Raw genomic sequence first — 18,336 nt, forward strand, 5'->3', positions numbered from 1 at the left:
CCAGACGGCACGTCTACTCGGAAAACATCACTTTCAACCTAAGACATCACTTCAGAAAATGCATAGGTTTAATTTCGGTTTGACACTTTCCAGATCTTTGTTGTTAAAAACTAATTACATGTTTTTTGTTTTTTATTTTTTAAATTTCAGCTTAGATCTCTGCTTATCAAGCCCTCGGCCAAAGTCCCTGAGCCTGAGGAGACGGTGAACCTAGCTCTGTGTATCGCTTTAGTTTCACCTCTCATCTGCTTGTGATTTCACGTCCAATGTCTGTGTGCTCGCAGGATGTCTTGTATAGATACAACATGACGGACAGGTAGACATAGCAGGGCTGTGAGTACAAGCAGGCTTCTGAGGACAGCTGACGCTTACACTGAGGACACTAGCGGCCATTTCTTCTTTGGGAGAGGTGGTTCTGACTCTAAACGAGCGTGAGTGTTCAGGAGGTTGGTAACCCTGTCCTGTTGAATTATGATGAGAAAACAGTTCAGTTGCTTGCAGAGCCAAAAACAAACCTCAGGACTGCTTAACTCATCCGTCAAACAAACTGTATTTTAGGAAATGCAGGACAGGGAAAAATGCACAAAAGAAAAGGAGATTTATTTATTTGTACAAAAGTGGAATGACAGGCGTTTGAGTGGATCCAAATAGAGTTTAGGGAGGAAAAAAAAATGTGATTCATTGCCAGCTATTAAATCTTGTTTATCCTTTTTTAAACTAACCAGAAACACATTTTGGAAAAATCCAAGTTAACAGTTGAAGCACTGAGAGCCGTTTCAACCCTGCCTTGGCCCCGTGCCTACCAAAGGGAGGGGAGGGAGCAAGATGCGTCAGCAGGGTTCCGGAAGTCTGGAAGGGTGAGCATCCAATAGCCACCCAACCTCTGCAAGGAGTCCATCCATTTCCTCAAAGTGTGTGTGTGGGGGGGGGGAGTATATCTCAAGGCAGCCAGGAGAAGGCTTTGAAGGACACACAGGATTTTCCTGAAGACACAGTCTCTGAAAGATGCGTCCCTCAGGAAGCGCCACCTCCCTGTTGCTAGCGGATCTGATCGGTGCTGACTCCAGACACAGGCACAAGACTGAAATTCTTCAGCACGTTTGGTCAGGTATCTGAAAGCAATGGCTGGAATCCCACTTGGTGGTGGAAGAAATCTTTGCAGTGCATGTGCTGAGATGGCTCCTGTGTACCCCTCTGTCAAGGCCTGGGAGGGAATGGCCTCTTCTAGCTGCTTCCACTGTCTACCAAAGGCGCTGTATGTGCCTTTAGAATAAGAAGAGATGGACTTAGCCATAGACTATAGGAATTAAGCTCATTTAAGTAATCATAAAATGTACCTATTTTTGGGGTGTGGGGAGAGTAGTGCAAAAAATTAACTTCTTTGGAGCAGAAACTCTCATATCCCCATTGTTTTTTCAAGCAAGTGTGCCAGCCTGAGGAATAGTTTCAGTTGTGACTGCAGATGGGACTCCTCTGAGTTTAAGGACTCCAGGAATGGCCAAATGACTCATCCAGAGAACTGCTTTTCTGCTTCCCGCTCCTGCGTGGCGATCTAGGTGGAAGGGGCAGCCTTACTGTGGTTTTCCAGCTTTCAAGCCTCCGGGCAATACTTCATAAAGCAAAAATCTAATGCCAGATTCTGTTCTCCCTCCCCGCCAAACCTCTGGTCTCTCTCTCTTTTACTCCCCCCACTTTCCTGCTCATGTTTCTACCAATACTGTAGATTTCCTGATGGTAACAACTGGGCCTTAGTCAATCTCATCTGTCATAAAGAAGGCCTTGAATGTGTAATTAGTCTGGGGCCTCCTGCAAATAAATACAGAAGCTTCTGACATGGTTACAACATCCCCCCACCCGCCACCCCCTGGGGCTAAGTAGACACAGGTCCCAGATGCAGGTCAAGACATATTTCTCCAAGTGTCTATTTCAATAACTAGTACTAGAAAAATGCTTTTAAAATACTTTAACTCCAGAGCCAGCATCTTAACCTTAATCACAACAGAAGAGAAGATCGGACTTCCCATCTGGTAAGGCCTCAGCATCTGCACTGAGAATGAGGATCCCCTTGAGATGTCTGTGGGATAGCCTTCATAAGAGGAGCACAAAATGTCCAAGAGAGAATAGGGAAAAAAGTTAGAAGAAAGTTGTGCTGTTTGGTCAGGCTGGCAATTTTCAGAAGTAGGAAGACTTGCCCACTGTGGGTGGTGCCATTCCCTAGGCAGATGATCCTGGGCTGTATAAGAATGAAGAAAGAGATCTGAGTGCTGGTCCACACCTATGCATTGCTCATTGCTACTGACTGTGGATGCTCTGTGTCCACCTCCTTCAAGTTTCTGAGACTGTGTCTTCTCCACCATGATGAACTGTAATCTGAAACAGTGAGCTGAGTGAAACCCTTTCTCCCTTAAGTTGTTTTTAGCTGAGTATTTTTTAAAAAAGCAACAGGAAAAGGAGTCAAGACAGCATGCACACTTCCTTCCTAATCACTGAAAGAAGACATGGGTCATGATTTGAACCTGTAACGTCCCCTACAGGCTCAGGGGTGGAAAGCCAGGATGCTCTGAGTAAATGTGTAAAGAACAGACACATGATCAAACATGGATGAACTTTCAAAATACGGTGTAAGATTTTACTTATATATGACATTTCTAAATGGGCAAATTCATAGAAACAGAAGCATGGGAGGAAACGGCAGAGGCTGCTGATGACATAGTCTGGCTAGTGATGGTTGATTACTCGAGAAGCACCGCACCATGCACTATAAAAGTTGGATTTGGGGCCGAGTGAATATCATCAATGGTGAATTACTTGGCTAACATGGCTGATTCCCAGCCCTCCAAAAGTGAAGGGAAAGTGATTCTGTGCTGTATCAGGCATCTCAACAGAGATGTAATTAGAAAGAAAGAGGACGGAAGTCAACTCATGGGAGCAGTAGTCATTCTTTATTCTGGAGTCAACTGGAGCAAACCCAAGATCTGCCTTCAGGACTGATGGGCTCTTCCTCAACCACATTTCGCTCACCACCCTCTCAGTCTCGGGTGGGCATTCGGTTCTGAGTATTTGTTTTGGTGCCTAGACTGCGAGTAGGTTGTGAGGTGTTTTGGTGCCTAGACTGCGAGTAGGTTGTGAGGCTTCGTTGATGCAGCACTTAACTGCCCCTGTCCCTAACAACCCCATCACTGTGTGGTGGTCCCTTGGATGCCGGACAGCCCAGATGCTGGAAAGCAGCAGGAGGCTGGCTTGGGAGACTGACTGATGAACAGGGCTTGAGCTCCGTGAGCTGCTCATTTTTGCTGATGTCGTTAATGCCGACACAAGACAAAGCCTTGGGGTAAAGAGAGACCGCAATCACAGGGGTCCCGAGGATGCCACAGATCGCTCTTAGGATCTGCCTGTCCCCTTCCTCAGCAGGTGCCATCACAAACACTCCCTTCATGAATTTAGCTTAGAGCACTCAGGGACCAAGCCTCATCCTAGTGACAGCTGAGGCACTGGCTGTGCCGCTGATGAAGTACTGGCCTGTTTGCCTCGCACACACGCTGTCCTGCTCTGCACTCCAGGTGGGTTGGGCTCCTTCCTCCGGCCGGAGGTACCAAGACCCAGAATTTCCATCCTTACCTACTTGGCCTCACTTCCAATAAGCACAACTAAGCAGCCTTTTCATGCGAACAAATGACTGAAAGAGAGTGTAGGAGACCCTCTCATCCTGCCTAAGAAGGAAGGAAACTCACAGACACCAATGCAGGCATACTGAAATGTGACAAGACTAAAGTGTAAGTGTCTCGATGGGGCCATGTCATCAAAACTAATAAACACAGAGGCTCAACACAAATAACACCCCCCAATAGTCAAATATGTTGAAAACTCTCCAAGTGATTCTAGTGTGAACTCTGGCCATTGTTTAGTCCCCGAGGGCGACACAAGCCTGATCATTAATCTAGCTCCAGCCCAGACAAATGCTAACTTACTGAGATCTCTCCTGAAGACTGCAGAGGTGTTTCTGGAGTTAGAAATATGTTTTCCTTATTTGTCTTAGTGGGTAAGTCTGAGGGCCCCAGAACGAATAATAGGCAGACATCCTGGAGAGACCACTGTTGGCAGCCATAAGGCGCGTAGTTACTGACAGGAATCCTGAAGAACCAGGCTTGGGAGAGGAAGAAATCAAGACCTCTATGAAGAATGGAGGCTTGGGGTATAGGAGTGAGGCCATGGCTAGAGAAATCCGACTGAAACAAAGTTAGATCTTGGGTTGCTCTGGACTTAAAGTCTCGAGGAGTACATGAGGCTGACTGAGTCTTTGACAAGTCTGCTGACAACCATAACTGCCGTGAGAAGGAAAAAAGAGCTCATCTCTTGGCTTCTGTGGTAGGATGTGGTAGATGTCATTCCACAAGACAGAGAGGGTTCCCCTATTAAAGCAATTTGTTGTTGATGAGGAAGATATCAGAGGGCTAGAAACTATCCACCATTTCTTACTTTTATAGTATAGAAAATCACCCCAAACCCACGAAGTTGAATCACAGATTCTCTCTGAGTGAGCGTGTGGTGCTGTGTTTGCAATGTCAAAGACGGTATCTGGACATTGCTAAAGGAATATCTAACACTGACACTAGCTAATGTGCTTGTATAGCTGGGCACACTTGGCTACTTCAGGAATGATAAGATGAGCTAGAACATAGAGCAGTCATACAGAGTATCTGGATCGGATTAGATCCCTACGTAGGCAACCCTATGTGATGGGTGTCTTCAGCCATTTTTCTCCTATGAAAATATTTAACCAATGATTAGCAGTGAGAGACAGGGATGAACAAGTCCGAATGTCAGCATTGAAAGATACTGTATGCAATTAATGTGCAATCCATAGTCTATGTATTTCCACACATAGGCTGTTTGTTGGCTAGCGAGAACCGCATAGTATAGCAACCAATGAGGAGTGTGCACCATGGGGTTGGTAGATGAGGATCTGGTGAGCTGACCCTTTGGAGAGGGTGATGGCTAGTGCTTTTAAGTGGGTTGTTTAACTTTGCTGTGATTTTTTTCCTATGTAAGTTTCATTCTGAAGAAAAGTTGAACAACACAGCTGAAAAAGATCCACTGTTTCAAGGAGACAGAAGTTGAGAATCATCCAAGACCACAGATTTTTACAACCTGTGCCCTTTGAAGATGACGGGTGAGCCAACACTAGGTGGCGTTCAGCAGGCAAGAGGATTGGAAGAATTCTTTGATGTGATGGGAGAGCTCATGGGTATCCCAGCGTGTTTGGAAGACTGAACATCACTTTTGTGAAAGACAGAGGAGGAGCTGTTGGCAGAGGTGCATCATGGAGATTGGAATGAACTGAAGGGTAATTGCCAAGACAATTTGCTCATCATTGGCTGACAGAGGGAATGAGTTGTGCTCCCTTTCACCAGAAAGTGCTCCCTCTCACCAGAATTCCTCTTTCCCACGCAGTTGAAGATGGCAACATGCAAGACACAGCCTGCCTCCAGGAGCTGCCCTTTCCCTGCTAGTTTTCCAGAGACTTGACTCTCATCTTCTTTGCAGAGCAATCCCTTGGGGCTTCAAAAGAAGGGAAGCCATATGTGTCCATGGCACTTGTCCTGGTTCTGTGGGTCCAGTTGGCACGCTATTATGAGTCTTGGTGGGTGAGCCACAGATAACATTTGCTATGCCTCTTTGCATGTAATCTTAGCACTAAAAGGCTGGGCAAATGTTTTATTGATTATAGGGAATTATGAATAATAATGGTTGTGTTTGCTGGAAAGTAGGGAGAGATAAGTAGGAACATTTTTTTTGGGAGGGGGGTGGCTCATAGCAGTGAAATAACTGCCATGTTAGCATAACGGGATATTCCTGGGAGAATATGGATTGCTCCTTTTCCTAAAGAAAGATTTCTAAAAAAAATGGCATAATGCTAAGGACTAAGAATATGCTTAGAAAATCTAGGAGTCGGTGTGATAGAAGTACTATCAGCGATAAAGGGCCAAAATATATACTTGACTATGTTGCTTATAAAATTTCACATGCAAAAAACTTGACTTCAAGAAATGTTACATTTACCTGGACGGTGGTGACACACACCTTCAATCTCAGCACTCAGCAGGCAGGGGAAGGCTGATTTCTGAGGTCAAGGTCTGTATGGTCTACAAAGTGAGTTCCAGGACAGCCAGGCCTCTACAGAGAAATGCTGCTTCAAAACACAAACAAACATGAACAAACAAACAAACAAAACATGGTGCATTGAATGGTGTTCAACTAACTACTGTTTTCTGCACAGGTCCTGAGATTGCATTTATATAAAAATATCCACGCATTTATATAAAAGTTTATTAAATATTAAAATACTTAAAGCTCATATTTGTATAGATGGAATTGAAATGGTACTCATCAAATCATCTGTTCTGTATATCACACAGCTTCTTTAAAAACGGAGAAATGCTGACATAGCACTTCACAGAGGTAGGCGACTCTCTCATTTATTTGTAAAACAAATAAACATTAGAAATAGTCATTGTATCTGTGACCTAATAAATTTCTCTAGGAGATTTATAAGAAAATAATTTTATATTTCTGTTAACACATGATTCTTTCCATTTCTCTTTCATGCATTGACATCGAGATGTAAAAAAGAAAAAAAATCTCATAACAGGATTGCATTTGTTTGGGTGGGATAAGAAAATCAATTAAGAGTCTATGCCAATGATCCAATGCGATATAGAGACGTCAGAGGCAGGATGAAGTAGTAGGAGTGTGAATACTTTTTGAAAGTAGAACCAGAAAGATTTGCTGATGGGTTGAATGTGCGCACGCAGGGAGGACTTGAGAATGACCTCAAGATTTTGTTCCAAGCAGACAGAAAGCTGAAGTTTCCAAATACTGTCATAAGACGATTGGACATTCAGGGTTGCTCTTTCAATTCAAGTGTTTAATGTGAGATGGTCTAAGAAGTTATTTTTTCCCTCCCTCCCTCCCTGTTTCCCTCCCTCCCTTCCCTCTCTTTCTTTTTTGTTTGTTTGGTTTGGTTTTTTGAGACAGGGTTTCTCTGTGTAGCTCTTGCTGTCCTGGAAGGAACTCACTCCGTAGACTTGACCTCAAACTCAGAGATATAACTGCTTCTGCCTCCTAAGTGCTGGGAACAAAAGCTACACCGTCACTGCCCAGCTGGGTTTAAGATTTCTGAGATGCCAAGGAGTGGGTAGCAATCGAAGTCTAGAGTCCAGATGAGAGGCTGGACAGGAACCTGGACATCATCCCTGCACAGGACGTACTGAAAGGAAGCCTAGTACAGGGACAGGCGAGAGGAAGGTGAGGACAGACCCTTCATTTTGTGTGTGCCAAAATCAGAGGTCAGATCCAGCAAGGAGGCTGATAGAGTGGCCAGAGAGCCAAGGTAGACCCAAGGATAGCTATGTCCTGGAAAACAAGAAAAGACTGTTCCTCAAAAAAACAAAACAAAACAACAAAAAGACTACTCACCTTTGTTAGCTGCCTGAGAAAGGTGATAAAGATGTGAACGGAGAAATGGACAACCAGGTCTCCATTTGTCCACAGCTCTTCTGGCTTCAGCACTGGAAGTCTGCTGGCTTCTCAATGGCCATCTGTACTGTCACCATCATCTAAGTCAACAGCTCACCTCCAAGGTTAAAACTGGGAGATAACTGGATCTCAAGACCAGAGCTCTTCAGTATGAGATCAGTGTCCCTGTAACTGATGCCCGAGAGCTGCCCTGCCTTTTACTATACTGGGTATAGTAAGAAAGGCTGCATGGATGAAGAAGACAGTAAGTTCTGTTAGACACTAAATCTGCTGGCACCTTGACCTTGGACCTCAGTTTTTGGAACTATAAGAAATCCATTTCTCTTGCTTTTAAGCCACCCCTTTGTGGACCTTTTGTTATAGAAACAGAATTCCTTGTTTTGAGAACTCTCTCAAACCCCAAGCAAACAGCAGTGAAGAATGGCCGTTGGGTTTAGTAACACATTGCTCATGCATTCAGGAGAAACCTTGAGTAAGAAAGGCTCATAGGAAACAGTGAGGGGTTGGGGATTTAGCTCTAGTAAGTGCAAGGCCTGGGTTCGGTCCTCAGCTCTGAAAAAAAAAAAAAAAGAAAGAAAGAAGGAAACAGTGAAAGTGAAGCCCTGCACACACTGGAGTGACTTTGAGGGAGAATGAGAATTATTCTATAATACGTTTATATCAACCTCATGTAATATTAAAGTTAGCTAAGAAACCCCTCAAATTTAATAGCCAAAGCTTGAAATATCTGGGAGTGGAATGCCCTATTTCCTGGGACCTGCTTTGAAATACTTCAGCAAGAGGGGAAGAAGTGAAGCAGTCTTGCATGTTTGTTTGATTGTTTGTTTTTGACAGGGAGGGTCTCACAATCTTGCTCTGACTGGCCTGGACTTTGCACTGTAGACCAGGCTTATCTTGAACTAACAGAGATCTGCCTGCCTCTGCCTCCCAAGTACTAGGATTAAAGGTGTGCACCATCAGGCCCAGCCTGTTCATAATTCTTAATTCTGGGTGATATAATTATGAGATTCGCTGTTCTCCATTTTTACATGTGATAGATTCAATATGGAAAGTCTTAAAAAATTAGGTAAGGCAGAAGAAAAGGAGTTCGAAGCAGCAAGAACACACAGATCTTATGAGGAGTCTAGCTATACGTGGGGAACAGATAAATTCCTAAATGAATGTGTATTGTGGATATAAGCATCCTCATATAAAGGAGCCCCTGGGATTCCTGGGAATAGCAAGGCCTTCCCCCATCTGAGTGTGGATGCTGACAGTGTGTACAGAGAACACCAACCATGGCTTCCTCTTCCCTGCTGACAGACACTGAGACTGCTCCCATGTAGAGACCCCTGATAAGATTAGCTCTCCTCATTCCTGCTGAGCTCCCAGGCTGCTGCTGCTGTGACATCATCAGAGTGTGCGCCCACCTGACACCCACTTGTCTTCCCATCTGTTTCTTCATTCCTGTCACCCCAGTCAGGTCAATCCTGCTTTACAGGTCACAGCAGCTACAGAGGAAGGGAAAGGCATAGGCAGCGTTTGGTTTGGTCTCTAGACCTTATCAGTCCATTTGCTTTTTGAGACGGGAGAAGCTGCAGCACGGTTGAATGCTGACTTAGAAGCGTGGGTGAGGCAGGTGGGGTGGGCCTAAGCAGTGTGCTGTCCTTGAGCAGAAAGGAGGGATGGGACCGATTGGATGTGCCGCATTCATTTGGCATCAACCAGAGGTGGCAGAAAGGACGGGTGGGAAAGGCAGGCACTGTGTTGGCAGGATGGCTTCTGTTTTGTTCTAGTAAGTTGCAAATGGGCTTGTGGACTGCGAGTAGAGGGAAGAGGACCCATCTGAGGCTTAAGCATAGAGGAAAAGGCGAGGGAGAGAAGCAGAGTTGCTTAGAGAAATGAAAAAGAATTTTCAGAGATTTCCAAAGACCTACTTGAGACTGAGAGCAACCAGTAAGTGGAGAAGCTACAGATATTCATGTCCCATGATGCCCTGTTCTCATTCACTCATCACTCATGCAATGACCATGACTAGTTAGCTCTCTCTGCCTAACTCCTTTTGGGGAACATATTCTACTTGACTATAGGCTAATCTGGAAGTGAGGAAACATTTCTACCTTCACGAAGTAGCTATCAGCTAATAGGGCCATCAGCTAATAGGATAGTTGCTGTTATCCACTGAATATTTATGTCTCCCTGAGATTCCTGTGTGAAGTCTTACTGGCTGATAGGTGTAAGGCTATGTAGTGGACAAGAGGCACTAAAGTTGGATATAGATGAGAGATGTCAGTGAATGCTAGAGGTGTTGCAGTGTGGGAAGAGGTGTGGAACACAGAAGGTGGAAACAGAGAGACTGAGCCTAGCATAAAACCTCCACGGACTCTCCTGAGGCTCCATGGTGGTCAGGCATCATCTGATGTTTGAGAGGGAAGGTGAGAGAATGATTTGGAAGAGGAAAACAAGGAGGCACCCGCCCCAGCTTAGGACCACTGTGGGACATAAGCTGGAGAACTGCAGAAAGACAGTACCTACAGCATCCTCTTCCCATCTCAGTCAGAAAGTAAAGGGATATACAGACAAGCAGTGGAGGACATTGGGGCTTTGTTGATACTGGGTGTGAATTCCAGAGAACATCCAGGAAAAGGGTCTGGGGGTGAAAATGATGGGGGAGGGGCTGGTCACACTGGAGATATACTGACTTATGTGGAAGTGTAGCTGAGTGAGATGGGACGTCTGAGGTCTTGGGCTTCTTGTTATGGTAAAAACCAACCAGCAAGCAAACAAGAAAATGAACATCTCAGGATATATAAAAGTTTCTTTTCTTATTATTTATTATTTTTGTACACAAAAGGAAGAGTTTATTTATGACATTTCCAAGCATGCATGGCATAGTATATCTTACTCACATTCACCTTCCATTCACCCACCCTTGTCTCCGTTCCCCTTCCCACTGGCTGCCCTTTTCTCACCTGGTCCCCTCTGCTTGCAGGTCACGTAGAAAACGTACGTGTTCAACATTCATTCATCCTGCACCCCGACCAGCGTATGAAGTGGAAATTCCTGGTTTCTTCGGAGACTCAGTTGTGTCAGGTGATGTTTTTCTGGAAACTGTCTTATGAAAAAGTGATTTTGCTAAAGCAGACATGTGGGAGGATGTTTTGTTGAGAGCAGACATGTTTTGTTTTTCTGGAAGCAGCTTGGGAAAACAGAACATGATGTTTGGCTAGAGTAGATGCTTGAGAGAACACATTATGTTTGGAGAGGATGTAAGTATAACCCAACAGGCAGTTGTGTGGTATTGGTTCGCCTTGCCACTCTTTCGCCAGTCATCATTTGCCATGACATCATAGAGAGAAACACCACTGAAGAACTTCTGGCGCTGTCCCAGTGGCTTCTTGCCTGGCCGATTGGCAGAGCCTTGTGGTTTCTTCTGGATAGACCTGCCGCTGTTGATTCATGAATAGTGTTTGTGAGTGGATTGAGCTATGGCTGTTGATTCATGCAAACTGAACTGCTGATATCCTGACAACGAAGACTAGATTTGCTACAGAGAACTATTTCTAAACAGGCCCACATCCTCCTTTGTTCTATTAACCTCTCCTTTCCTCTACCTCTGATGGGTGGTGGGCTAGAAGGGAGGTTAAAGCATTTAAGTGCACTTATTAAATAAGGCTTAGAAAAATATAAGCCTGCAGGAGTTCAATCTTTTGCGCTCTGGAAAAAGCCCCCCTTCCTTTCATCTACCCCATGTACTGTGTCTCATGAAGGCAGCTTCTACTGTGCCACCACTCTTTGGAAACCTCGGATAAAATGTTTCTCTCACTTAAATCCTCATCTTTTACCTGCTCTTACCCTGGACTGGATCTCTATCTAGCAACTGTATCCTCTTTTTTTCTTAACTCTGTGTTTTACCTTCTCCAGATGTAAGAGTTGAAAACACACAGTGTGTGAACTTTTCTGGTTGTCTTATTTCACTCAGCCATGTGCATACAGGCTTCTCTTTGTCTTTACTGAGCACAATGGCCCATTTCTGCGAAAGGCTAAATGACAGTTCGTCATCTGACATACCAGGTTGTCCATTGTGTTTGAAGGTCATTTTGGTTGTTTGTCTTGTCAGTTTGAATAGAGCTGCTATCACCATAAACAAAAAGGGTTCCGTGTGTGTGTATAAGTTATAAATGAGCACACTTGCTGACTCATTTGGCAAAAATATATTCAGAAGAAACAGACAAACTGTCTCCAAAAGTAGCTGTAGCATTACTCACAGAGCTGGCACGATGGCTAAGTGGATAAAGGTGTTTGTGGCCAAGCTTGGGTTCCATCTCTGGGACCCACCCAGTAGAAGGAGAGAACCAACTCTCAAAAACTATTCTCTGACCTTCATACATGTGCCATGAAAACACACACCACATGTCCCCCCAAACACATACAAGTACATGAACACACACAAACATACCACATACAGGCACATGAACACACACACACACAAGTAATCATTATCATAAAAATTTTTTAAATAAGCATAAAAGCCTAAAATATTACTTGTGAAAAAGGGTCCTTGTGTCTTTCACAATCCTTATCTGAAACTTGTGGGTTTTTTTTTTTTTAAATCACATAACAACAGCAAAAAAAAAAAAAATCAGTGACAGATATTTTGTAACCCTGACTCTAAATGATACTCTAAATCCTAGCAAGTACTCTATTTCCACTCTCCGAAAAGCACATTTCTGTGCTAATATAACTGTAGGAGGAGAAATAGAGGTATTTTGTGGGCAAAGAATTGAGAGTGAGACATCCTTCGTAGAGAGTACCCTGCCTTGAACCCAAAGAATCAGACACAGTCATTATCCAGCCAAGGAGCACAGGTGTGAGCCAGCAGTTGTCCTGACCCACGCTGCATGGTGTCATGGGACTTATTTCCACACACAGACTGGTCTCAGAATCTTCGTAACCAGGATAGGTACGGAGGCCTGGAGGCATCCAGAAAATGGCGGGTTTGTCATTTCCCAAGAAGTATTACCCTCGGGGTTGGGGATTTAGCTCAGTGGTAGAGTGCTTGCCTAGCAAGCACAAGGCCCTGGGTTCAGTCCCCAGCTCCGAAAAAAAGAAAAAAGAAAAAAAAAGAAGTATTCCCCTCAGCAGAACATGGCATCAACAGCCAATTTCTCTCCTAATCGATCTTTACATCCTAGCTCTCTTTCACCTTGAATCATGTCTTCACCACTGAGGTGGGGAAGGTTGCTTTGGGCTCATTAACACACAGACCTACCGAGCCCTTAGGGGGTCCAGTGTGATCAGTGTCAGTGGCATGGGCGTACCTCACATATCCTTCCTTGTCAGCTGGCTCTGAGGAGTCGGGGTCCTTGTCTCCACATGCAGAGTATTTTATGAAGAAGGAACATTTCAGACGATTGGGTTTCTCTCTGGAAGTTAAAACAAGACGCACAGCAGCAGGCTCTGCTTGCTTGCTTGACTAGCCCCTTGGGTAGAGAGCTACCCAGCCCTGGGAGGCTCTGCTTCCATCCAAACCAAACTTCCCCCGCTGACCTCAGGGAGAGATGGTTTACATCATGAAGAGAAAACCATTTATTTATTTATAATAACTTCAGGGTTTTATGGACCCACAAGACGATATAATTGAAGAAAACATTAGCAAACAATTCCAAGTCCCAAGGTTTTACAATTTGTCGGGTCAAAGAATCATCAATGGAAATATTTCAACATTAAGAAGGGAGAGCTATGCGAAAACTCCTTTTGAACAGGGCTTGGGAGGTGAAGGTAGTTCACAGTGTATATTTTTGTTCACGACATCCTGGGGTCTTAGGAAAAGACAGTTGTTTCCAGGAACTGTTCTGAGCAACATATGACCTAAGAGAAGTGGGCCTTCTAACGCTGCCCTTGTGGGGCATTAGCCCCATAAATAACCTTAGGCAGTACATGGGCTGGTCTAAATAAACCTCTTGAGCCTCGCTTTGAACATGGTGTTGGAGCAAATTACGTAGTGTTTTTATTAGGGTTTTAAAGACAAAATAAAGAGGTTACCAGGAAAGGGAGTGAGTAAGAGTGGCTGTTGCCGTTGAAATATGCTGGCTTTCAAGTTCTCTTGCTGTTAGCAGCCATCTGCTAGTGATGTTTTTATCTACTGAAATATCCAATATCATGAATCTTTAGAAAAAGTGTTTCTGAGCCGTGTTCCGCTTTTTTTTCCACACTAGCGACTGAATGTGGCACCTGATATATGCTGGGAAATCATGCTGCCACCGAGCTCCATTCCTGGCCCTTCAGGCTCATTCTGTAGAGGTCTGGAGGAGTCGTGCGGGAGGAGGACACATGTTCCTCACCCAACACCCCTCACCTCATACCTCCAGGGAGCAGAGTTTGAGAAGGGCAGATGCGCACGCTTGATCACTCGTCTCACCATAGATATGCACACTCACTTACAAGTAAAGGAACTTCTTTATAAGTATGTGTCTTCCTGGCCTCCTCGGTCGGCCTCTTCGACGGTGCAGTCAAGTCTCACGTTTACATGCAGTCACAGACTGGCAGAGTACTGTTGTGTTGTGTAAACTCAGGGCTACCAGCTTTGTGGGCACTGCACACATTCTCTGGTATGTGCTGTGAAGACCCTCTGGGACTTGGGAGGTGGTAGAATCTGTAGGAAGTGGAGTCTGTGGGTGGTTACGTCATTCTGGGTGTGATTGAGGAGAGTCGCAGGGATCTAGTTTTTCCATCTCTACCACAGACCTATTGCTTCCGTCCATGCCTTTTCTGTTGCCATGCTAAAGCTTTTTAAAAAAAAATATTGTGTCACTTGACGGTTTCAAACAGGTATACATTATACTGCGATTATTCTCTCCCCTCTTGTCTCTTTCCTGTCCCTCTCAGCACCCTCCCGCTGCCCCTAGCGGTTCCTTTCCCAGGTCCATGACTCCTGCTCTAGGCTCTAGTTTTGTGACTCACTTAATTTAACCACAGCCACCTGCATCACCATTGCATCAAAACCATCCACTGGGTCCTGGTGTGTACCAGTTATGTCATCAGTGTGTACACAACTGAAGGTCATTACTCCCTCTCCCTGAATCTATCAGTAGCAAATAGTCCTGAAGTGTGGGGCAGGGTTCCCTGAGCCCCTCCTCTATTTATATCTGGAATGGGTCCCTTCTTCGGCAGACCTAGCACACGCATCCCGGTGCCTGTGAGTTTCTCTTTGCAATGCTTGTGTCTTGCCCAGGAGGTGACACATTTCGTCACTTCTCCCTTCCTCTCACTCTTATGTTTCTTTATCCCTGATTTTTCTGCAGTTTCCTGAATGTTGAGAAGAAGGTCTCATTAAATTTCTCAAATTTTCTCCTGTTTCAGACTCCCATGTAGCCGGGATCACAGGCCTGTACCACCATACTGTACTTCTCTGTCTTTTGTGTCTTAGCCACGAGGTGGCTGGTTTCCCATGTGCTGTGTGACCACGTGTTGCCTCCTCCTGGGGGCAATCAATCATGGACCAAAACCTCCAAAGCTGTGAGCAGAAGCAATTTTCTCTCTAAGAGCTGATTGTCTCAGGTGTTTGTTATGGTGGAGGAAACAGACCAACACCAACGCCCAAGAGTTGGGAAGAAGTGATGAGGTCATTCTTAAACACCCGAGTCTGAGGAGAAAAGCTTCCAAGTCAGAAGACAACTCTGTATCTGAGCTAACAAGTACTCTCGAATGTCTTTATCTTTTGACATTTGCAATTTATAACTTGAAAAGGTCACAAATGACCTCTTATAGAGAACACATCTCTGCCTGTTTCTCAGGTGCAGGGATTGAGAATCCAGAGTTAAGCTGCTATTTTTTTTCAAGAGCAGATTTGGAGTAAAACTGCCTCTCTAATCTTTGGTTTGGTTTGATTTTTACCTTTGTAACTTTTCCCGATACTTTTCTCTCGTGGTAACTTTATTAAAATATAAATTATCTACCATAAAGCCCACCCTTGGAAAGGCCCGCTCCTGTAGTTTTTAGTATACTCATATACACATACAGCCATCCTCTCTGTAATCCCAAAACCCTGTCAGCACCTCCCAGAGGAATCCCACATGCATCAGCAGTCGCCCGTCCCTCCTCCCCTTGTCCCCATGAGCACTCTTCTTTCTGTCTCCGTCTCTTTAGATGCTTTATGGGAGTGGAGTCATGCACCTGTGGCCTTTTGTGTTGGCCTATTTCATTGGGCATAATGTTTGCCCCATGATTCTTCCTTTTCATGGTTGAACTTTAATTTCCTTGCATAGACATTTGTGTTCAGCCAGTGATAGAAGTGCTGTTTCCCTTCATCAGCTGCCAAGCATAATGTATTTCTACTCAAGTGGTTTATATGAAGATATGTTCTTATGTCTCAAGCATGTATCTAGCAATAGGAGTTGTAAGGTTCTATAGCAATTTTGTATTTAAATGCTTTGAAGCTAATCAAAAGCGTTTTCCGGTGTGACACTCCCATTTTCCATCTCCACCTTCAATGCTTAACTGCGAGCTCTTCCCATCTCAGCAACACTTGTTATCTTCTATTTCTGACAATGCCCTTGTGTAGGCTTACGTTTTAATAAACCTATTTTTAACAAGGGTTCTCAAACACTCCAACCTCCCTTCTAGCCCACTATCCAAAGTTGAAAAGATGGTGAATAGTACAAGGGGATGTGGACCTGTTCAGATGTAGTGTTTTGGGACAAGTCAAGTCTCCATATTCAGGATAACAACAGTCCAGTTCAGTAGTGTCAGGATACCAAGCATGCATCAGCAGCAGTGTCACAATCCAGCAGAAACAGCCAGGCCTCTGTCGAATCACCATCAGTCAGCAGGAGCAACCAGGACCTGCCTGGACGCCAGAAGTTCTCTGCCGTGCCTCTCTTTAGGAAGTAAAGATGGCCAAAAACACAGACCCATGACGCACTGCAAGGCTAGCTATGCAAGGCTAGCTATGCAAGGCTAGCTATGCAAGCATCCCCACCACTGACCATTGAGTCCCACTTATTCTCCCTCCAAACATCATGTATCCTCCCACAGGTCTTGTCTCAGCAAAACAGCACGAGAGTCTGAATCACATGATCAACCAAAAACTTCCACTTTACCCATGTTAAGGAATATGGATTGAGATCTCACTGATTTTATAGGTATTTTCCTGGGGGCTAACATTTTCATATGCCTAATGGTCATTCTTAATGTCTTCAACAGAAGATATTAAATATTTAGATATTGTGATGGTTTGTATATGCTGAGCCGAGGGAGTGGCACTATTAGATGGTGTGGTCATGTTGGAGTAGGTGTGGCCTTGTTGGAGTAGGTGTGGCCTTGTTGGAGTAGGTGTTCACGGTGGGTGTGGGATTTAAGATCCTCATCTTAGCTGACTGGAAGCCAGTATTCTGTTAGGAGCCTTCAGAAAAAGATGTAGAACTCTCAGCTCCTGCACCATGCCTGCCTGGATGCTGCTGTGCTCCTGCCTTGATGATAATGGACTGAAGTTCTGAACCTGTAAGCCAGCTTCAGTTAAATGTTGTCCTTATAAGAGTTGCCTTGGTCATGGTACCTAAGACAGAGGTTATGGTGTTTAAGTTCTATGTTCTTTTAAAAAAAGATTTACTTATTTTTATTTTATGTGTATAGGTGTTTAGCTAATATATTCATATACCACATTCATGAGACCCCTCAGAGACCAGAAGGAGCATTCAGGTCCTCCTGAACTAGAATAACAGGCAGTTGTGAGCTACCGTGTAGGTGTCTGAAACTGAACCTGGGTCCTGTGAACGAACAGCAAGTGCTCCTAACCACTGAGCTAGTTCTCCCGGCATCCCACGTGTTTTTAATCAGATTGTTTTTTCTTATTTACTTGTTTATAAATTCTCTGCATGTTCTAGATGAAATTCCTTACAAAATGATCCCCAGGTATTTTCTTCCACTCTTAGGATTCTTTTCATTTTTCTCAATGGTATCTTTTGAAATAGGAACTCTGTGATTTCAGTGTGTTAATGTGCAACACATCTTTTTTTTTTTTAACTATGTGAATAGATTTAATGTGGGGAGGACTTTTCTTTTCTTTTCTTTTTTTTATTTTATAGACACCATTAAGGTTTTCCTTTTTTTTTTTTCTTAACTTGAGTATTTCTTATTTACATTTCGAGTGTTATTCCCTTTCCCGGTTTTCCGCCCTAACATCGCCCACCCCTCCCCTTCTTTATGGGTGTTCCCCTCCCCATCCTCCCCCCATTGCCACCCTCCCCACAACAATCACGTTCACTGGGGGTTCAGTCTTAGCAGGACCCAGGGCTTCCCCTTACACTGGTGCCCTTACTAGGATATTCAATGCTACCTATGAGGTCAGAGTCCATGTATAGTCTTTAGGTAGTGGCTTAGTCCCTGGAAGCTCTGGTTGCTTGGCATTGTTGTTCATATGGGGTCTCGAGCCCCTTCAAGCTCTTCCAGTTCTTTCTCTGATTCCTTCAACGGGGGTCCTATTCTCAGTTCAGTGGTTGCTGCTGGCATTCGCCTCTGTATTTGCTGTATTCTGGCTGTGTCTCTCAGGAGAGATCTACATCCGGCTCCTGTCTGCCTGCACTTCTTTGCTTCATCCATCTTGTCTAATTGGGTGGCTGTATATGTATGGGCCACATGTGGGGCAGGCTCTGAATGGGTGTTCCTTCTGTCTCTGTTTTAATCTTTGCCTCTCTATTCCATGCCAAGGGTATTCTTGTTCCCCTTTTAAAGAAGGAGTGAAGCATTCACATTTTGATCATCCATCTTGAGTTTCATGTGTTCTAGGCATCTAGGGTAATTCAAGCATTTGGGCTAATAGCC

General features: G+C 44.4%; 1 long non-coding RNA gene across 1 annotated transcript in view; it reads left to right on the forward strand.

The window, feature by feature from the left end:
- Positions 1 to 844: 844 nt before the first annotated feature.
- Positions 845 to 18,336, forward strand: part of LOC120100680 (uncharacterized) — a 51,752-nt gene continuing 34,260 nt past the window's right edge. Inside the window, exons 1-2 of the long non-coding RNA XR_015670563.1 lie at positions 845 to 1,108; positions 10,508 to 10,608. This is a non-coding gene — a long non-coding RNA (uncharacterized LOC120100680). The remainder of the gene's footprint in view (positions 1,109 to 10,507; positions 10,609 to 18,336) is intronic.

Source organism: Rattus norvegicus, chromosome 2, assembly GCF_021556685.1.
Source record: "Rattus norvegicus strain SHRSP/BbbUtx chromosome 2, alternate assembly SHRSP_T2T, whole genome shotgun sequence".
NCBI classification, from domain to species: Eukaryota; Metazoa; Chordata; class Mammalia; order Rodentia; family Muridae; genus Rattus; species Rattus norvegicus.